Genomic DNA, 21,946 nt, shown 5'->3' on the forward strand with positions numbered 1-21,946 from the left:
CTAGGCGACAGGCAGCAGCACATGGCCTTGTCACTGTCACTTGAAGGCTGGCTAGGCTGTGCACTGTCCTTGGACCAGGGCTGCTCTTTCTACCTGCTCCCACTTGGGCCACCCCCAGCCTCCGGGCACCCAGCGCTCTTCCCTAAGCCCAAACCCTCCAGGCTGGCACACCGCTTCCCTGGGAGGCAGTCTGGCCCCACCCAGGCCAGGGGTCACCAAGCAGCTTGCCCTTGTCCTTTGTCTGCCCACCTGTCCCTCATGAGGTCTGTGTGTGTGTGTGGCCCGCTCCTCAGGAACGTCAGCTCCACGGCGGCTCCTGGCCATGTCCCAGGCCTGACGCAGACCTGCACCGGAAGCACTTAATAAGTGATCCCATTCCACACCAGCTGGGAACACAGCCGTGCCCTCACAGCTCACCATGGCCCTCCACCCTCCACACCTGGTGCCCCTCACAGCTCCCAGGGAGACACAGACTCTTCCTAGTTCTCTGCTCAGACCCCAGCCCCATTTGTAATCTCTCTCCTGCTGCTGGGCCTCTGGGGGGGTGGCAGGAGCTGACCTTCCTCCTTCCTCCAGGGCCCCTTCTTCCCTGTCTGGGACAGCTGGTGCACGCAGGCCCCTTCTTCCTCCCCTCCCTCCCTCCTCCCCTCCCTCCCTCCTCCCCTCCCTCCCTCCTCCCCTCCCTCCCTCCTCCCCTCCCTCCCTCCTCCCCTCCCTCCCTCCTCCCCTCCCTCCCTCCTCCCCTCCCTCCCTCCTCCCCTCCCTCCCTCCTCCCCTCCCTCCCTCCTCCCCTCCCTCCCTCCTTCCCTCCCTCCCTCCTCCCCTCCCTCCCTCCTCCCCTCCCTCCCTCCTCCCCTCTCCTCCCCTCCCCTCCCTCCCTCCTCCCCTCTCCCTCCCCTCTCCCTCCCCTCTCCCTCCCCTCTCCCTCCCCTCTCCCTCCCCTCTCCCTCCCTCCCTTCCTCCTCCCCTCCCCTTCCTCCCTTCTCCTCCCTCCCTCCCCCTCCCTCTCTCTCCCCCTCCCTCCCTCTGTCCCTATCTTTCTGTCTCTCATATATCTCCCTCTCTGCCTCTTTTCTTTTATCCCTGGAATTTTATTTATTGCAAAAACAACATTGTAACAGCATCAAAGGAATTTTTAAAGGAAGAGCCTTCATGGTGGCCTGTGGCACGAGCAACGGCAGGGAGGCTGGTTTCCTGGTCTCCAGGCTTTCCGCGCTGAGCCCTGGGCACTTACGTCTGTGGTCAGCGAGAGGTGGGCCTCCCTGCACGCCTGTCTCCATCTTCCATGCTTAGGTCTTGGTGGCCACCCTCCCATGAGGCCCCGTGTGGACGCTCGTTGCCATCTCTTTGGCCAGCACAGGCTGCCGTGGGGATTCTCTTGGGAACTGCCTCAGGGGCTGGACCGAGCTGGTGGTGGCCACTGGGCTCAGGTGGTGTGGGCCTTTCGGGAGAGCAGCCTGCTGTTACAGCCCAGCCCAGCCCAGCCCAGTGCCGCTGCAGCCGGCCGCCTGCAGGAGGGCGCTCAGGAGGCAGAGGTGCATGGACTCCCACTGCCGGGTGCCAGCCGAAGCGGCAGGAGAGGCTTTCTGCCGTGCTCTGCAGGCCAGGCTGGTAGGTCCTGTCTTAAAGGCCCCCTGGCAGAGAGAGGCCTCGTAGGGTGGACGCAGTCCTAAGGCAGGGTGCTCAGAATGCCTTTGTCACCAGAGCCACCTCCTGGGGCACCTCGGTCTTCTCCAGGCCTGGCCATGGCTGGGATCTCTGGGGTGGTACCCATCAGCAGGCCAGAGGGAGGAAGCTGTCCTGCGACCAGCCAGCCCCCAGGCCCGACCCTGCCTGCCGGAATCCCACTCCCTGCCAGAGCTGGCCTTCCCCCTCTCCATCCCAGCCAGGTCCCCCTCCTGGGACCCAGCTCTCCCCTGCCCTGCCCTCCCTGGGCTCCAGCCCAGGCCTCCCCCCCAGGTTTGTGTCAGCTGGAGGCTGCCCCCCGCCCCGTCTGGAGGGGACACAGGGAAGTCCTGGCATCTCCAGAGTGGGCAGAGGGCACGTGGGGGCGGGGACAGCTCCTGGCCACACACCCTGCTGGGCTGGGCTGGCTGCTCCCTGTCGGGCTCCCTCCTGAGGGGGTTCCTTCGTGCCAGGCCCGGCCTCTGGCTTCTGGTGGTCCCAGCCACCATCGAGGCCCCAGGCCTGTGGTTGCCCTCCTTCCCTGAGCTGAGCCAAGGCCCTGCCCTGGGAGCCTCCTCACCCTGACTGGACCCCAGGAACCTGCAGGAGAAGCCTGTTCCTGGCTCAGGACTGACTGTCCTCCCTGCTTGAGGTGGTGTGGGCTGGCAGCCAGGAGGCCCTGTGCTGGTGAGCGTCCAGGGCCCCTCTCAGCGTCTCTCAAGCTTGAATCTGGGGAGACCATGACCTCCCCGTCCCTCTCTGTCTTCTGGGGACTCTTTTTTTTTGGCACCAGGATTTGAACTCAGGGGCACTCACCCATGAGCCACACCCCCAGCCCTATTTTGTATTCTATTTAGAGACAGAGTCTCACTGAGTTGCTCAGTGCCTCACTTTTGCTGAGGCTGGCTTTGAACTCGCGATCCTCCTGCCTCAACCTCCTGAGCCACTCAGATTATGGGTGTGTACCACTGTGCCTGGCTGGGGACTCTTTTTTTTACTGAATTGATTCTCAAAGTTGGCAAGTAAAATGAACTGTGTTTGCAAGTGTGCATCACGATGCTTTCACGTGTATGCACACGGATGAACTGAGCCAAGCTGATTAGCATATCTGCTGCTTTGCATGCCTCTTGGCGTGGTGAGTTCCCAGCATAGGGTGCCCTGGCCTTGAGACAGCCTTGCTGCTGCTGCCCTCTAGATCCTGGGACTTTCCCATCTTAGCTGCACCCTTGACCTTCACTCCCCCACCCCCAGCCTCGGGTTTCCGCCACTCCGCTGTTTGGGAGTCTGACTTGCTTAGAGACCATGTAGAGCCTTTCTGCGTCTGGCTCACTGTACCAGGGCCATCTGCATCTCTGGAAGGACAGGGTTCCTTGCCTTTCCAGGCTGAGAGGTACTCCACTGTGGGGGACCAGAGCTGCGTATCCCTGGGCACCTGCATTTCCCTTGGCCACAGGTGAACTCCCTCTTGACCTGTGCCTTTGGGTGTCCACCCAGGAGCAGAGGAGCTGGATGGCCAGGCTGTTCTGCCCTGTCTCTTGAGGAACCTCCCTGGTGTTTTCCATAAGGACTGTGCTGATTTCCATCCCCAGCGCCTGCCGGGCCCCTCTTCTGCACACCTCGCCAGCCCTGGCTTCTTGTCTCTGAAAGTCGCCACCCCACAGAGGGGAGGCTGCTCATCCTGGTGTTGATTTGCATCTCCCAGATGAGTGGAAATGTCCTTCTTCATCCGCCTGCTGGCCATGGTGTGTCCTCCTCTGAGAAATGTCTGTGGAGGCTCCTTGGTCCACTTTTCAGTGGGCTCTTTATTCCCCAGCCTGCGGGTTGTTAGAGTCCCTCGAACATCTTGGACACGCGTTATCAGATGGGCAGTGGTGGGTTTTCCCCCGTGACCGAGCATCCAGTGGCCCGGGGCGGGGTCGTGTCTGGCTGCCGAGGTGTGCAGGTGCCTCTCTGTGTGCTGGAGTCCACCGCTCCCCTCTTGGCTCCTTTGCTGGGCAGAACCTTTTAGTTGGGCAGTCTTGTCTGACTCTGCTCCTGGTGCCGTGTTTTGGGGGTGTCTGTTTCTGGACTTCCTAGAGGACCCCTGTACACCCGGCTGTGGGATTGTTGCGTGGTGTGGCTGTGTGGAAAAGCAGTTCCTCAGAAAACTAAAAATAGAGCCACTGTGTCATCCAGCAGTCCTGCGCCTGGGGACATATGCAAAAGAACTGCGGGCGGCCAAGGAGACGCTGGCAGGCTGCATTCACAGCCACCAAGAGGTGGAACCCGCCCAAGCACCTCCTGGGGCTGAAGGGTGAGCAAGCCGGTCACCCGCTGGTGGAATAGCATTCAGACGTCAAAAGGAAGGAGATTCTGACCCACAGAGATGAGCCTCCAGGGCGTCTCACCAAGGGAAAGAGGCCGTCACCAAAGAAGCAGCCCACCCACAGGAGCCCCTAACTGTATGAATCATGCCTGATTTTAAAGACAGATTTAAAATGCCTGCAGTAGGCACGAGTCTTGAGTCTGTTGCAGGCTGGGCAGTGTGTACAGCTGCTAAGAATTTAGGCTCTGGATTAGCAGACCTGGGTCAGATTATTGTCCTTGTGAAATATCTGCTGTGTAACCTTGGGCAAATGTCTCATTTCTCTGAGCCTCAGGGTTTCAGCTTTAAAATGAAGTTATTAGGATGATTGATCTCAGAGGATTGTTGGGAGAAACAGATAACACGTGGAAAGGGCCACGCCAGGCCGGCAGGTAACACGGTGTGGCGATGGTCTATCAGAATGTCTAAGGAACCCTGCAGTAGGCGGTCCTAGCTCTGGGAACGTGGGTCTCCCATGGAGTTTGGGGAAATCTCAGAGAAAAGTGAACCTGAGCCGCAGGCAGGCGGGAAAGCCTGGAGCGGGGCCTGCTGGGCAGGGCTGAGGCAGAGACAGGGGTCAGGCTGTGGACGGCCAGAGTGTGCTCTAGCCTGAGGGAGCAGCAGGAGCACAGGCCTGGGGGCCGCCAGAGGTGGCCCCAACTGCAGGAGCAGAGCAAGGGGGGCCAGGTAAGGCCGGGCTGACTCCCGCTCTCTGGCCGCTGTGGACCTTGCTGGGGGTCGAGGGTCCCCTGCGCCTGGTTCTCGGCCCTGCGCAACTGAAAACTGGTGTGGGCATTGCGCCAGTTGAGGCTCCGGACGGCAGGCTTCATACTTGGCTGAGCCAGGTGGGGCCCACACTTGGCCAGTTAGCCCAGCTCCTAGCGAGCAATGACTCGGCCAGTTGCTTCAGATCAGGGAAATGGAAAACCCCCAGAGTGTCCTTCAGTGCCTCTTCATTGCCCTCATTATTGTCTCGAGTGGCCTGAGAGGCTCCGTTACCTTCTATCCAGGCAGTGTTCCTCGATGGAACCTAAGGGTGTTCAGGGCATCCTGCTTCCAGTGTCCCTGCAGCCACTTCTAGGGGATGAGCTTAAGTACCCAGGTTTGCTTCCATGAAGCTGAGACTCTTGCTTTGTGGGCAGATGATGAGGATGGTGATGAGGTGGTGATGACATCATGATGGTGGCGATGATGTCATGATGGTGGTGGTGATGATGGTGGTGATGACATCATGATAGTGGTGAGGACATCATGATGGTGGTGGTGATGGCGGTGATGACGTCATGGTGGTGGTGACATCATGATGGTGGTAGTGGGGATGATGGTGGTGGTGATGGTCATGAAGTTGGTGGTGGTGATGATGGTGATGGTGGTGGTGGTGGTCATGTTGGTGGTGATGACATCATGATGATGGTGGTGGTCATGGTGGTGGTGATGACATCATGATGATGGTGGTGGTCATGATGGTGGTGGTGATGGTCATGAAGTTGGTGGTGGTGATGGTGATGGTGGTGGTGGTGGTCATGTTGGTGGTGATGACATCATGATGGTGGTGGGGATGGTGGTGGTCATGATGGTGGTGGTGATGGTCATGAAGTTGGTGGTGGTGATGATGGTGATGGTGGTCATGATGGTGGTGATGACATCATGATGATGGTGGTGGTGATGGTGGTGGTCATGATGGTGGTGGTCATGATGGTGGTGGTCATGGTGGTGGTGATGGTGGTGGTCATGATGGTGGTGGTGATGGTCATGAAGTTGGTGGTGGTGATGGTGGTGATGGTGGTCATGATGGTGGTGATGACATCATGATGATGGTGGTGGGGATGGTGGTGGTCATGATGGTGGTGGTGATGGTCATGAAGTTGGTGGTGGTGATGATGGTGATGGTGGTTATGATGGTGGTGATGACATCATGATGGTGGTGGTCATGATGGTGGTGGTCATGGTGGTGGTCATGATGGTGGTGGTGATGGTCATGAAGTTGGTGGTGGTGATGGTGGTGGTGGTGGTCATGTTGGTGGTGATGACATCATGATGATGGTGGTGGTGATGGTGGTGGTGATGATGGTGGTGGTCATGATGGTGGTGGGGATGATGGTGGTGGTGATGGTCATGAAGTTGGTGGTGGTGATGATGGTCATGGTGGTGGTGGTGGTCATGTTGGTGGTGATGACATCATGATGGTGGTGGTCATGATGGTGGTGGTCATGGTGGTGGTCATGGTGGTGGTCATGATGGTGGTGGTGATGGTCATGAAGTTGGTGGTGGTGATGGTGATGGTGATGGTGGTGGTGGTGGTCATGTTGGTGGTGATGACATCATGATGATGGTGGTGGTGATGGTGGTGGTCATGGTGGTGGTGATGGTGGTGGTCATGATGGTGGTGATGACATCATGATGGTGGTGGTCATGGTGGTGGTGATGGTGGTGGTCATGATGGTGGTAGTGATGGTCATGAAGTTGGTGGTGGTGATGGTGATGGTGATGGTGGTCATGTTGGTGGTGATGACATCATGATGATGGTGGTGGTGATGGTGGTAGTCATGATGGTGGTGGGGATGATGGTGGTAGTGGGGATGATGGTGGTGGTGATGGTCATGAAGTTGGTGGTGGTGGTGATGGTCATGGTGGTGCTGGTGGTCATGTTGGTGGTGATGGCATCATGATGATGGTGGTGGTGATGGTGGTGGTCATGATGGTGGTGGGGATGATGGTGGTAGTGGGGATGATGGTGGTGGTGATGGTCATGAAGTTGGTGGTGGTGGTGATGGTCATGGTGGTGCTGGTGGTGACAGTGGTGGTGATCACAGTCATGACCATGTGATGATGGTAATGATGTGTGGTCCTGACCGTGACAGCCCTCCTTCAAGAACGTAGGAAAGAGTTTGAACTTTTCCTGTAGAACGACGCAGAGCCATTGAGAGGCTTTGATGCACTGTGACACGAGTCATTGTGTATTCTTAGGAGATCTTGCCAAGTCCCTCTTGGGGAGGGCCTGGTGGGGGCAGAAGACCAGAATGGCTCCAACGAGACCTGGAAAGTGGTGACAGGCTGGGAGTGATGGGAGGAGTCAGCAGACAGAGAGATATCCTGGAGACAGGGCCCGGCACTTGCTTGGATCAGAGGTGGTAGGGCGGGAAAGCGGTCAGAGACTGCTGGGTCAGGCTTAGAAGCTCTTCTGTACCTCTGAACACCAGAGGTGCATGTGGGTCAGCAGCTGGACTCAAGCCCTGGGCTTGGGGAATGGTCAATACTGGAGATCAGGAAGGAGCCTATCTGTGGCATTAGGTGGTATTTATCTAGAGCAGGGCTGGGGCCTCTGTATGGGGTTTGGTAAGCAGCAGGAGACTGGGAGGGAACCATAGGGGGTGGGTAGGTCTGAGTGGGGGCTGCTGGTCTCCCTGCTGCTTCTGCCTGGCAGCCCAGCATCAGGAGGAAGCACTTGGGTCCTGCCGACCCTGAAAGCTGCCTGGCCAGTCTCAGACCCTATACCCTGGATGGTCAGCAGGAGGGGGCATGTGCCAGGCCTGAGTGGAAAGAGCCAGCTGGAGCTTGGCACAGGCAAGGGGGGTCCTGCAGCTCCTGGAAGGGGGCTGCAAAGTCGGAGCCTCAGGCTGTGTCCTTGCTCAGCCTCTGAGGTCCACAGGGGGCCTGGGCAAGTCACAACCCTCCTCGGAGCCTCAGTTTCTCTGCTCGTAAAGTCAGGGGCTGGACTGAGGGACTCCAACAAGCAAGACGCACATCAGCAGAACCGCCGTGGGGGACGTGGGCAGGACCTGCTCCTCTCTTCCAGCCCGAGCCCTGCCAGCTGGTCACAGTCCTGACGAACCCCACCTGGGTTTGGGGTGTCAGGAGGGGGCCGTGGAGGGTGGGGCACCCATACAGGAAGGTGGGAGGGCTGCCGGGTCCCAGCACCACCCAGCACCCACTGTGCCTGGGCCCCGCGTGACCCACACGTCCTCTGCTGCTGTGTCGCACAAAGCCTCATCCGGCTCGAGGAGCCTGTGAGGGCGAGGTCCTGGGCAGCAGGTCCTGCCACGCTGGCAGGTGAGGTGCCAGAGCCTGTGGCTGCTCCGTGTCACAGGGCCCTGTCCTCTCACCCCGTCCAAGCTCCCACATCACAGTCCAGCGTCACAGCCAGATGCCCCGGCAGCAGGTGCGCATCCTGCTCAGGCTGGCCAGGTGCCCCAGGTGGCCCCCGGCACGGCTGCCCTTGGCAGGGCCCAGCAAGGAAGCCAGGTCCAGGAGCCGCCCCGGCTGGCCTTGCCCCAGCCTGAGGAAGGCGGCCCCCCAGGACAGCCTTCCCACCTGCAGTGCTGGTTTGGTCCAGACGACATTGACCTGCAAGCTAAGGGTGAGAGTGAAGCCAGATTTAAAGTTAGGTAGTCAGTGTAGTTAGGTAAATCGGGTCTAATACCGAGTGAAATCTAAAATGGAGGCCATGCTGGGAATGACTCAGGGAAAACAGGACAACTCATGGAATGTTAATGAAGTCCCGAAAAGGCCCTAGGCCAAAGTCCATCCCAAAGAAGTGATAATGAAGTCCTTCCTGCCCAGATCACTTGTTTGGCCCACCTGTGTCCCACCCCTCGGGCCTTTCAACCCACATTCCATCACCAGAACTATAAAAAGGGGAAACAACCGCACTTCCACGGATTCCACCTCTTGGGTCCCCTTCTTCCCCCGGGAGAAGTCTTTTCTGCTGTCCTTTAATAAACTTCTAATTTCTACTCTGACCTGGCCTCGGCCTGCTTCTCTGGTGTTATTCTTCAACATGGGGAAGCCAGGACTCGTCACCCGTCAACAGCGGTAACAACAGTGTGGTGTCGGATGGCGTGAGTGCCTGCCACCGAGGAGGGAACAATCCTTGGCCCCAGAAGTGGGTCATGCTGGGCCCGGGCACTGTGGGGACACTCAGCACCCTGGGACCGCATCTCCTGTGCCCCTGTGGCCTCTACGGCCAGCTGCCCTTTCCCAGCTGCTGCACACCCAGGGCAGTTCCTGCAAAGGCAAGGTGCTCTCCACGGACAGGCTCCTGGGGTGGGCTCCCGCTCAGCCCTTCTTTACCCTCTTTCCTGGGAGGAGAGCAGAGGCCTCTGCCCGGGCGGTTCTGGATAGCAATGAGCCTCGGAGCACACTGACCCATCTGCCCGCCCTGGGCCTCGCTGTGGGCTCAGCCCCACATGCCGTGGCTCCTGCAGGCTGGGGCCTGCTGTAGCTCCCTGTTGACGCAGGGCTGCGGACACCAGGGTCCTCCCCTGGGAGCTGGGGACCTCTTCCCCTCTGTCTAGACCGGAGGGCTGGTTCCAGTCTTTGTGGACCAAGTTCTGGGGCCTGACCTGCTCTTTATGGGGAAACTGGCAGGAGGGTTTGGTTGGTCATTTCCCTTTTTTGATAGTGACATATTTGAATAATAAAAGAGCTTTCCTATAAAATATTTTCAAACGCAGAATTGCCAGGAAGCCAAGCCGTTGGAAGAGGGGGTGGGTGGGGGTGCACCGGGCCTCTTCCACCCTGGGCACTGTTGGTCATTACCGCCCAGGCCCAGCGGCTGTCACGGCTGTCACGGGCAAGCCCCTGGCCCTGCAGGCTCATCTGGAGGTTGGGCAGTAGCTGCCAGGCAGGGTGTACCTCACGCTGGCCCCAAGGTACCCACCAGTCACCTCCAGGCAGCCAGGCGGCCCTCCTGTCCCAGGGGAGGGGAGTGAATTACGGCCTCGGGCCCCAGAGGAGAAGGAACGTGGGTCTGCCACCGGGGCTGGGGCTTTGGGGTGTGGTACGGGCTAGCTCACAGCACAGCTCCCTCCATGCTGAGTCCTCAGCCCCAGGCCAAGAGGTGGCCAGGGCACGCATTGCCAGACCTCCTGCCTCCCAGGGCCCCACCAAGGGTCTCTGAGCCCCCGCTGAGACCCTGCGCGACGCACGGGTTTTCTTGCCGCCCTCTTCCCCTGTGTCCAGGAACCTGAGTCCCTGTCCCCTGGAGACCCCATCCTGGGACCTTCCCCACCTCAGAGGTGCTGCTTATGATGGCCAGGCACACTGCGTGGGCTGGGGGCGAAGGCGCCTGAGCTGATGGCCGCGGTGGGTGGCCCTGGCTGCTGATTGGGCAGGAGTGCGTCTGGTTGGGCTGTCAGCATCTGAGTGTCCTTCCTGCCCCGGGAGAGGAGGTGGAAACTGGAAAGTTACTGGGCCAGGAAGCCAGGGAAGTTGTGCCCTGGGGCAGTCGAGACGCTTCCTGCTTCCTGCCTTGGTCTCAGCTTGCAGGGACCGCAGGTCCCACCACATCTGTGACAGCCACCGCCTGAGGCTGGGGCAGCGGGGAAGCCACACCCGCGGCTGACTTCCTGGGCCCCAGCCTCTGTGGTCAGAGGCTCACAGCCCTCGGGGACTTCCCTGGGGGGCAGGCTTCTTCTAGAATCCCAGCAGACTCCTGGCGGAGGCAAGCCCCCCCCCCCACCTTCTTAGCTAGGCTGAAGGTCCTAGGAGGGCTGGGGGCTCACCAAGCATCCGCCTTCCCCGGGGGAGGCACTGGCCCAGCCCACCCAGCCCACATGATGACAGCATTGCCCCCAGCCCGCATGGTGACTTCATCGCCTCAGCCACCCAGCCCTCATGGTGACCCCAGCCTGCGGGGTGAGGCCACTGTGGCGTGACGTCACTAGCTGTCTCAGCCCTCCTGCCCACAGCTCCTCCTTGATGGGAGTGGGCTGACCCCTCAGGGTCTCTCTCGGGTGGGGCCTCTCGGCCCTGTTCACCCCCAGCACACACGCCCCCCAGGTGGTGTGGACAGGTGAGGGCCCGTGGGCAGCACAGCCAGGGCACCTCCGCCTGGTCCACAGGCAGCACCTGAGGCCTGGGGTCCCGGCTGTGGGGTGTGTCCACCTCCCTCTCACACAGGGTCGGCTGTGGGCTGAGGAGTGTGCCTGGGACTCTGGCCTGCTGCAGGGTCTGCCCTCCTCCCGCCCCACCCTGTGCGGGATGTGGAGAGCCCAGCAGGGTCAGCCGGTGGCACTGTGGATACCAGCAGATAAGATGAGCACTCGGAGAGGCCGGATGGACGCCTTGCAAGCCCAGACCTGAGTCCTCAGCCGTGATAGGAGCTTCAGGTACGGCTGCCACAGGGCTCAGCCCGATGGAGCCTGGGATTCCCTGAGAGCGGCTCTGAGCTGAGAGGGGAGGGTGAGGAGAGGGGGTGCTGGGCCTGGTGAGCAGCTGGGCCACTCCCGGCCCAGACGGAGCTGCGGAGGACCAGGAAAGAGGGCGGCGGCAGGGAGATGCCAAGGCAGGGTGGGCCCAGAGGCCCCTCTGTTCATTACCCCAGGGCAGGTGGAGGCCAGAGATGGTGTGGGAGGGCACTCCTGGACACAGGGTGGTCACTGACTTTCTTCTGGTCATCTAGGCAGCAGACGGGGGGCTGTGCCTGGACTTGGGCCTGGGCTGGGCTTGCGGTGGGCCTTGCCATCCAGATGGTGTCCATGGTGGAACCCAGGAGGGATCATGGGAAAGGACTCTGGGAGGAGGGGAGGCCTGGGGAGCCTGGACCCACAGGCCAGCCGGCCAGTGCGACACTCCAGGGAGCGGAGCTTGTCTGTGACCCAGCCCTTGTCCTCCCCGCTGCGGCTGCTGACCCACCAGGGCTGCCTGCCTGTAGGGACTGTGACCAGGCCACGGCCCAGCCCACCCCTCCCGCACGGCGACTCCACGTGGGGGTGGCCACGGCCACCTGCTCCGTCCTACAAACAGCCTCGGCCCAGGGTGGCCGTGGAGCTCTGGGGATGTGCACAAGGTGTTTTCTCCTTTCAAAATTAATACTTTAAATCTAAAATTCAAAACTGGTGCTCAGCTCCACAGTTAGAAGCATTCCAGTGTGTTGGGTGACTCAGGTGGGCACCTCATTGTTGGATTTCATGAAATCTAAGTCCAGTGGAGGATTCTGATAAAAATTCAGTGCCCAAACTGACTCAAGTGAGCAGATTTTGGAGACTCAGAAGAAAGAGGAAAATAAGAATTGTCATTAGTAATCCCTTCTGTGGACCACGTGGTAAAGATGATATTTCGGCTGTCTTTTTTTTTTTTTTTTTTTAAAGAGAGAGTGAGAGAGGAGAGAGAGAGAGAGAGAGAGAGAGAGAGAGAGAGAGAGAGAATTTTTTAATATTTATTTTTTAGTTCTTGGTGGACACAACATCTTTGTTGGTATGTGGTGCTGAGGATCGAACCCGGGCTGCACGCATGCCAGGCGAGCGCGCTACGGCTTGAGCCACATCTCCAGCCCCTATTTCAGCTGTCTTGATCCCTCATGCATCGTTGGTGTTAGGCCCAGAGCTTCACACACGCGAGGCGAGCTCTTCCACTGAGCTGTCTCCCCAGCCCTTTGCATTTTATTTGGGGACAGGGTCTTGCCAAGCTGCCCGGGCTGGCCTCGAACTTGCCATCCTGCTCAGCCTCCCGTGGGAGGGTCACAGGTGTGGCCGCTGCACACAGCTACGTTGGATTTCAGTAAAAGATACTAAGATGAAGGTCACATTGCCTTTCCCTTTTCTTGGTGTGGCCACCAGAACCTGAGAAGTGACCATTCCGCTCCAGGTGCTTTTGCCGGTGAGCTGTGTTGGGGGCACTGAAATTCTAAGATCCTGAAGGTTGAAGGCACCACTTGGTGGCTCCCAGAGAGGTGCTCACGGCCAGGCACAGACTGGCAAGCACCTCTCAGGCCCCGCGGTGAGGAGCGAGAGTGCTGGGTGTGGAGCCTCAGTGGTGTGGCCGTGCCTGTGTGTGCACGTGGACTCTGTGTGTGACAGATATGTGTACCTGTGTGTGTGGGGGGGCGGTGAGAAGGACACCATGCACAGTGCCAGCCACACAGCTGGGGGATACTGGTCTTGTCCCAGAGGTGGTCGGGCCTTGGTTCCCAGTCCCAGGGCCTCTGCTGGAGCCCTGAGGAAAGGCCACAGACCAAGCTGACACCTGGTGGGGACAGAATGGACGGGCCCTGCTCACCAGCTGGGGTGCCAAGGGGAGGCTGGCCTCCATCCTGAAATGAGGGCCCCGCCTTGCTCCCTCTGAGTGTCCCTGTCGCCTGGAGCTCTGCGGAGGTGCCTGGGGTCAGATGTGGGAGGCCCTGGTGGCCTTGGGCAGGAAGGCCAGCGTGTGCAGCTGGCACCTCCTCGAGGGGGCTTTTGCCTGGAGGATTCTGGGACCTGGAGCCCCTGGGCCCGGGGCCTTGCTGGTCCCAACTGCTCTCAGTTCCGGCTGCTCTTGTCCAACCTCCCTCTCGGGGCTGGTGACCACACGGTCACTCAGAGCCCTGCCCCTGGGCTCAGGAAGTGCAGGTCCTGTGGGGTCACTGTGGCCTGTCACGGGAGCGAGAGTGGAAACGTTTGAAAGGCCATAACTCTTCACCTCTGTGTGGACAGGGCTCTCCCAGGTTCACACTGGGTGTTCAGGGGGCAGGGCTGTCTCTGAGGGCCAGGGTCAGGTGGGGGTCAGCCTCACCCTCAGCCCCTTGTGCACCATCTGCAAACCCCGCACCCTGCGTCCCTCCGACTTCTGGGGCTGTGGGGAGGGTGCACAGAGGTCCCCGTGAGTTGCTGACGTGGAGGGCTGTTGGCCCTCAGCCCAGGCCACAGGACTCCCACAGGAAGTCTATTTTGGGCAAGCAGCAGGCCCGAGGGCCCCTGGGTCACAGTGGAAAAGTCCGGCCCCGTGATAAGGCCCAGAGCCACCACCCTTCTTCCTGCAGTGGGCGCAGTGGGCCAGGGCCGTCCCCCAGTCCGGCTGGGCTGAGTCATGGGGGCAGGCAGGCAGGTGGAAAATCCCAGCTGGGGACAGGCGCCGCGTCTTCTGGTCCTCGTACAGCTCCCCCCCAGCCTCCTGCTCCCCCCAGCTCTCCAGAGATGGCAGAACCTCTAGGAGGAGCCAGCTGTGTGAGCCACTGGGGCCAAGAGAGAGGACACCATAGCGGTACAAAGGGCCACTTTACTGTCCTGTGCAGAGGGACGTGGCTCTGGCACTCAAGAGCAAGGATGATGGCAGGTGTCTTCACAGCCTCGTGAGGAGCTGGAAGCAGGCAACTCAGCCAGAGATGACCCAGGTGGCTGCCTCCTGGGATCGGCAGACACCAGGCCAGTCCACGTGGCTCTCGCCACTGCGCCCCAGCTTGTGCTAATGCAGACACTGGGCACTCGCGAGTGGAGGAGTGTGTGGGCGTCCGCTCTGGTAGGTGCAGGGCCCGCCCCAGCCCCTGCCCACCCAGATTATTAGGGAGCAGACTCCGATCCGGGCTTGCTCCTCCTGCAGAGCTGCACCTCTCTCCAAACAACACGCTGTGCTGCCGTCACGCTCAGCAGGACGAGGACTCCGGGCGGCTTCCCGGCACCTGGGTGTGCATGGCCCAGTGCTCCCTGTCTCATCTGGCTTGTGGCAGGCAGCCAGGTCTCCTTGTGTGTTTGGTCGAGGAAACCTGCGTCCAGAGCACACAGACATCCCTGCCTTCGCTGTGGGTGCCGTGGCCTCGTGCCACTGGAGCTGACCCGGCTCCCAGGTCCTGTCTGCAGGTGTGCCTGCTCAGCACATTTACACCAGCGGACCACGCGGCGTGGGCCTCGCGTCCAGCTTCCAGTCCACTGCAGCCAGTCTGTGGCAGGTGACCACCATTGCACGGACACTGGGTGCCTCCTCTGAAGTCACTGGCCACTGAGAGGAGGCCCTCATCACCTGGACCACGAACCCACGGGGAGCGTGAGTTTGATGTCCTCCCTGTATCAGGCCTTTCCCTGTGTGAGGTGGGACCCTTCCACCCATGCGTCTGCCCCTGCCCCTCCACGCTGCCCTGAGGTACAGTCCTGCCTTCACACTCCTCGCTCCCAAAGCCCCCATGGCCGGGAGTGGCTCGGGGGTAGAACACTGGCCCAGCAGGCCAGGCTCCTGGTCTCCGTCCCCAGCACAGGGCAGGCACCTGTGGCTTGGTTCCTGGAGCTTTGGCTTGGGGGTTCTGGGGCTCACTGTGAGCTCAGCACAGCAGACGTTGCAGTGGTCAGCCTCAGGACCCCTCAGTCCCCTTGGGACTCCCAAGCCCTCCACTGAGCGCCTGAGGGCTCCCAACTCTCTTTCACCAGACAGGCCCTGCTGAACTCCAGGTGGCCTTGTGGCAGGTCCACCCTGTCCTCCCCTCGCCCCCGCCTCTCCTTGTCGGGAACCTCCCTGCCCTATCCCTGGCTGCTCCGTCCCAGTTCACCCCAGGGTGCTGCAAACATTCTCCTGTGCATGGATCATATTCTTGTCAAGAAGAGAAAGAACGGAAGGTGAAGCACCGGGGCCCGGCCCTCGCCCCACCCAGTTCGTTATGGTCACTGTAAACAATGAGGGCACAGTCCAGGCCTGTCGAGCCTTGTGACATGCATTCCTGCTGCCCAGGAGAGAGGGGCCAGGAAAAGCAAGGCACCTGCAGTGCCCCAGCGCATAGGCCAGCGGGGCAGAGAGCCAGCTTGTGGTTGCTCGGGACAGGGAGGGACCAGGACAAGACCCAGCTGACTGCTGGTGGCTGGCGCCTCACAGGCCCCGCTGGGAACGCCTGTAGGAACATCTTCCATGGCCACCTGGGAGAGGGCACCTGCAGCCCTGCTGCAGGGATGGCATCTGGTAGCCTGGCCAGTTGGAGCCATGGACACAGAACATTTCTGCCCAGCAGTTTTCCATTCTTTTGGAAGGAGCCTGTTCCACTGCGGGTGTGTCAGCTGCGGAGGCTGCCCCTTCAGGGTCTGTTAGAGGAGTCTTTTCTTGACTCTGGTTGGTTCTGTGTGCATCGAACTCGTGGGCCTCACATCGTCACCAAATGAGACTCGGCCCACCCTCTCTGGTCCGGGATTGGGCAGCATTCTGAGCATGCTGCAGTCTGGCTCAAACAGTCTGCTGACATGAAAACCTGACGGGAAGCAGGATCCAGCCCTGGCGCTTCCCTCCCGGCTCTGGCTGTGGGTCCTCGGGCCTTGCTTCTGCTGCATGCCACTCAGCAGCTGCGACACACATTGGGGACTCGTCTCTCTGTGAACCCGCCTGGTCAGCACGGCAACAGGGACCTAGGACTCCCTGAAGCCTGTGTTAAACTGACCCAGTGGCCTCCATGTAGAAGCAGTGGGCAGCGTGTGCCCTGGAGGAGGCCGGGCCTTCCTTTCTGAAAGCCCCCGGGTGCTCTCATGGTCAGCCAGAGCCCAAGGCTGAGAACAGGGACCCTGAAGGCAAAACTGGCACACTTCCTGTCCGGCCTTGTTTGAGCGGCTAAGAAATGGTGTACCAAGGCCAGGAGCTTGGGTTCCAGGGTTGGCAGGCTGGCCTGTGGGGTCAGGGTCATGGGGGCATCCTGTGCATCCCATGGGCCACGCAGACCTTATAGCCATTCAGACAGGACAAGGACTGAAACTCCCCGCCTCAGGGACACACCCCTCCCCGGCCCACCACCCACTGTGTTCTGTGGCCTGGGTCCACGTCTCCCGAGGGTGGCCCCAGGGGCCTGGGGTGAGCATGGGGTGGACTGCTGGCGGCTCCAGAGCCTCGAGCCAGTCCTCGTCTAGATCCTTGACTCCTCCAGGCCTCAGTTCTCCTCGCTGGAAAATGAAGGAGCTGGACTCTAAAGTCTCCCTCTCTGCTAACGCCTTCTGAAGTTTTCCACTTGTGTCCTGAGAACACGGGGTACCCGGCAGCTCAGAGAGCCCAGAGGCTGATCCTTGCAGGGGTCTCACTCCCTTTCTGCTGGTGTTGGACCCTGTGAGTCCCTGTCACTAGCCTCTGGGCAATGCTTTGTGGGATCTGGTCAAGCCTGAGCCTCCTTAGTGCCCTCATCCGAGTCCCTGGGGCAGTGCCTCTCTGAGCCAGCAGAGGGCGGCAGTGCCCCAGCTGAGCCCAGCCAGGCCGAGGGAGATGCCAAGGTGTCCTGCTGAGTGCACTGAAACTTCCGGAGACTGGGACTCCCCTGAGCCAGAGGAGCCAGGAGGTCTCGGATTGGCTGTGTCCCCCACAGCCCTGGCTGGGCACCCTGAGGTCCCAGAAAGCTAGCCTGGAGGGGAGCTGGGCCTCGGCACCTCCTGCAGGCCCTGGGTAGGTGGGGGTGGCGCCAGGTGCAAGGCTGGGGAGGCCCTGGCGTGGCAGGTGCTCAAGTGCCTGGGGAAGCCATAGGCATGAGTCCCTTTCCCTGCTTCCCATTGGGTGGCCACTCGGGGTTGCTCTGGGGCCCTGCTGCCTGGTGGACAGGTCCCCTCTGGACACTGCTCAGGCTGGGGTCTGGGGCCGTGTCTTCCCAGCTGGGCCTCCTGCCCTGGCATCTCTGGGTGGGACGGGGACTGGCTTCAAAGGCAGATTCTGTCCCCACCCAGACCCATAGGGGTGGGCTCCCAGGGGTGGCTGGGAGCGGCAGACTTAGCTGCATCCATGCAAGTCTGAAGGCTGAGTCTGCGACCCCCATGGGCTCAGCTCATGCCCCTCCGCATCCCACTCCCCACACCCAACCCTCGCTCTGGTTCATCTGGCTCAGCCCCGGAGCTTTGAGCCAAGGTGCCTCACACACCTGCCCTAAAGTGCTCTGTCCACCGAGGCTGGGACCCCACAGGGCAAGGTCCTTCCGTGAGTTTCAGGTCTTGTTCCCATCTGGTTCTGTCCCTCACCTGGGGGCTTCTGTTTGCCGACAGTGACAGCCCCATTGGCTAGCGGGGTCTGGTTTGCAGGTGAGATGCACGTCCCCCAGGAGCAGCCTGAGCTGAGCAGTCCCCCAGCTCCCGCCTGCGGCTTGAGCTCCCAGGTTCAGAACAGAACTGTGGCCCTCGGCAGCCGAGGTCTTGCAAGCCCGAGGCTGGGCGGGACTTGAAGGAACCCTAACAGCTGTGGCAGAAGGGACGCCCTGTCTGGATGTACCCTGATTCTGATCCTCACAACAAGCCCCCGAGCCGGCAGCTCTTCCTCGGCTGCACAGCCTCCTGGATCAGAGGCATGGGCCCGAGACCCAGCTGGTGAGCAGAAGGGCTGGGTGCAGTGCCTCCCCCTTCCTGAGTTCACGCTGACCAGCACCCACCCACACAGCTGGCAGAGGGGGTCTTGGTTGGGTTTTTGTTGTTAAAACATTGATTTGGTTGTATTACCATAAGGCACACGTGACATAGAATCTACCCTCTGACCAGTTTTGAGTGTTTGGTTCTCCCACCTGTCGGGGCCGCCCTCCCTGGCCCCCAGGTTTGCCAAGAAGTCCAGGTGCCCACAGGTTTGCAAGAGGATTCAGGAGAAGTTAGTTGAAGTGACCCCCGGGACAAAAGCAGCAGAGGCAGAAAAGTAAGTCTGCAGGCCAGGGAGAGACCGACCAGCTGCCTGTCCTGCCCTTTGCTTTGAGCTAGAAGCTCCTGAGTCCTGGGCCCAGCGGGGGCTTCCAGGCCCCTGTGCTCAAGCAATCCCTGCTCCCTTCTTGCGCACACAGGACGTCTGTCTCCTGACTCCTCTTTACCCCTTACCATGTGTTTTGGACACGAAGTCTTCTCCCGTGACACTTCTCGAGGCCACGTACCTTCCTACTGTGATTGACTTGACTTTGCAGACTGTGCGGCTTTTGGCACCGTGTGTGATGGCGAGCCTATGTGCAGATCTTGGTGCAGCAGCTTATCTCCCTAGGAGAGATTTGTATTCATTTTATTAAGATTTTGGTGTCTCCCCGCAAAAGATGTGCCAATTTATGGTTCTGCCAGCAGAACTGTCTTCCATTCTGGGGCCAGAACTGGTTTTCCAGTTTAAACAGCATTCGCCAGCTTCACAGAAGAGAAACTGCCCATCATCTAAGATTCCTTGACTCACGTGAAGGCCAACAGTGGGCATAGGCTTATTGGCCAAGGAACAGTTTAAGAAAATGCCTGTTTAAGATTCTGCCTGTTTTTCTGCCGTGTGCCTGTCTTTTAGAGGAATTCTTGCTTTACGACAGCACTGCTGGCCCTTTGCCATTTATACCAAAAGTGCCCTCTCCCAGCTGACCACTTGGTCTTAATTTTGGCTTATGGTGTCTTTCATCACCAGATGTTTTAATTGTGGTCAAATATATCCCTCTTCTCCTTTCTAACGCCGGGAAAGACCCCGCCCAGCCGTGCGCTCCCGCTGCCCTCCGGTGGGTCCAGGTCTGCAGCTGTCTCACCTTCACTCACAGTAGCATAAACGAGGGACTGTTGGACGGTCAGACGGTGTCCCCCTGGTGGGAGGAGACTGCAGGGGGAATCTGACTCTATGGCATTAAAATGGAAGAAGCCTGAATTGTCTATACTTTTCTGACCAACCCCCCAACACAAACATGTCGCTGGAGCTGGGAAAATCGCTTGTCTGCCATCTCCTGGTGAGTGGGCGGAGACCCCAGGCCAGGGCCTGTCCGAGTCGAGTTGTCAGATTCACCTGCAAGGGCCCCTGAGGATTCGCTGGGCAAGGCGGATGATGAGCACAGGGACAGGGTCCCCTAGAGGCGGCAGAGTGGCCCTGGAAGTCCCCTTGGGAGAAGCAGGTGCTTCTTTGCCTGTGTCCCATTTGTGGCCAGTGTGTGAGGGCTGGGACCCCATGCATGTTCCTAGGAGGGTCTCAAAGTGGCCAGGGGGGCTGTCAGGAGAGCTCTCCTCTTTGCTGTTGGTAATACAGGGGGGACACAGAGAGATCTGACTTGTGGATTTCATAAATCACAACTGTTTAGCTCCGAGGGATGCAGATTGATTAAGGCCTGAGCGTCGAGCCCTGTATGGATTGGAAGCCCGTCTCTCGTAAGCCCTCTCTTTCCCAGACCCGAGTGTCAGCAGTTTTCCGGGAAAGCAATCTTTTTATGTGGCATCATCATGTGGATTACTGGAACGAGGCTTGCTGGCGGGGCTGCTTGGGCTGGGCCTGGGGGCAGGCAGGAAGGAGGTGGCTGAGCCTGTGTGTGCTCGGCCTGGCCGGGGCATCCTGCACCCTCCTGTGGTCCCTGGGGAGTCAGGCCTGGTCCTTCTGTGGCCTCTCAGCTGGGGCTGCGCCTCCTCCTGCGGCTGTTCCTGGTGCCGTGGCCGGGTCTGCTCTGACGCCTGGCACGCCCAGGAAGCAGCCTGTAGAGTGAGGGGTGAAGACTGCCATGACTCCAGGCCCAGCACCACCCTCGTGGGACCCCCTGGACCCACGGTGGAGCTGGGGGGTGCTTCCCCGAGTCACTGGGGAGAGGACGAGGCAGCCCTGGCCCCGCTCCTGGCCGTGGCCCCGCCCTCTGCAGCAGGACATCACGTGGGACCTCGTGGTGGAAGAGCCTCTGTCCTGGTCCCCGGCGGGCACTTGGCTCGTGACTCCCGTTGGCCAACAGGATTTTGCAGTGGTGACTGTGCAAAGGCTGTGCTGTGTCACTGTCAGGAGAAGAGCTGGCCCTGGTGGGACACCCCCACCCCAACTGACCCAGGGATGCAGAAAGAGAAAGACATGCTGCCAGGGGCTGCTGCTGTCCCCTGGTGTCCCTTCTGGCCACACCGCTCCCACACCCTGCTCCTCCCTCCTGGGTCAGCTCAGACGTCACCTCCTCCAGGAAGCCCTCCTGTTGGGCCTGTCTCCTCTCACGGCTCTTGCCAGGCTGCATGAGGGGGACCGTTGTGGAGGCAGCCCCTCTGAGGAGGCCCCTTGCTCGGAGGGCTGGGACCAGAGCCCCATTTGCTCTGAGACCTGTCCCTGGGCCCTGCCCAAGGGTGAGCTAGAGAAAGCCAGTGGCCCCTCTGGCTGCCCTGCGGTGGGTGCTCACGGCCCCCTCCTCCTGGATGGCTGCCTGAGCCTTCGTTCTGGGAGTGCCACCCTGGGGCTCTGCTGGTCCTGTGGGTCTTCTGGGTGTCCCGGCTCCCTTTATCCTCTGCCCTGGGATTGCTGAGGAGGAGCTGGCCTGGTCCACAGAGGGCCTCCTGCAGCCGCTGTGCTGAGCCTGCCTCCTGGCCCTGACCACTGCGCCCTCGTTCCACAGGCCTGTCACCAGGCGACCAAGGAGACCCGGCCTGCGTCCTGGGGCGGCTCCACCCCGTCCCCGGGGTCCCTGCCACAGCCCTCCATACTGCCTCTCTGCGCCCTCCTGTGGGCTTCTGGACCTGGGGGGCCCTGTCTCTGGTGTCCCAGCCCTGCGGGAGGAGCCTCTCACCCACCTCCAGCACCACGCGCCCAACCTGGGCTACCCACAGCCCGCCAGCCCTGTCTGAATCAGAGCTCTGCCCTGATGGCCTGAGAGCGGGTGACAAGCAGGTGTCTTCCTGAGCTTTACGAGCTGTTCTCAGCCTGCGCTCAGAAGGGCGCGGGAGGTGGTGACACAGGCTGCAGTCGCTTCCAGGCGAGAGGAGGGATCCGGCCTGGTCCGCAGGCAGCCCCACACGGGGCTGAGTGACAGTGCCTTCTGAGTCTCATCTGCGATAGGGGAGGGAACCCTGGGAGCACCCTCTGCGTGAGGCCAGTTATAATCCATCAGAAGCTTGTTTTAGGAGGTGACAGCCTGCGGCTCCCTGGGATGCCATTTAAGGAGCACACCAGATGGCTTGATATTAGCTGGACAGCAACAGACACAGTGGCCCTGTGGTCCCCAGCCTGTGACAGCAGGGTGGAAGGGGCTGGGATCCTGGCTGGGGCACAGCTGGGAGAAGCCACTCGTGACACTGAGGAGGCTTCCAGGCCAGAGCCTTCCCTTGGGCCAGGGTCCTGCTCAGTAGGGTCAGGCTCGGGGTCAGCTCTTCCTGCCCAGGCAGTCTTGACATCAAATCTACGGTGATGGTCCATGTCCACCCATCACGCTGACCCCTGTCGGGCGCAGGCTCCCAGGGAGAGGAGTCTCTGTTCCCTCTTTTGGAACCGGTGGCTTTGCAACAGATGGAAGCAGTACCGCGTGGCCCGTCATGAGTCGGGGGCTCCGCTCCCCGTCCTGGATGCTGCTGAGGAAGCCCGTCCATGTGA

The 21,946-nt window shown here is 60.4% G+C and overlaps 1 long non-coding RNA gene across 1 annotated transcript; it reads left to right on the plus strand.

Annotated features, from left to right (window-relative positions):
• Positions 1-10,187: 10,187 nt before the first annotated feature.
• Positions 10,188-20,188, plus strand: LOC308647083. The gene is made up of 3 exons (XR_014021584.1): positions 10,188-11,118; positions 14,054-14,224; positions 14,563-20,188. It is a non-coding gene; the product is annotated as an uncharacterized lncRNA (long non-coding RNA).
• Positions 20,189-21,946: the final 1,758 nt, after the last annotated feature.

Source organism: Spermophilus citellus (genome assembly GCF_964194105.1).
Source record: "Spermophilus citellus genome assembly, chromosome: 4".
Lineage (NCBI taxonomy): Eukaryota > Metazoa > Chordata > Mammalia > Rodentia > Sciuridae > Spermophilus > Spermophilus citellus.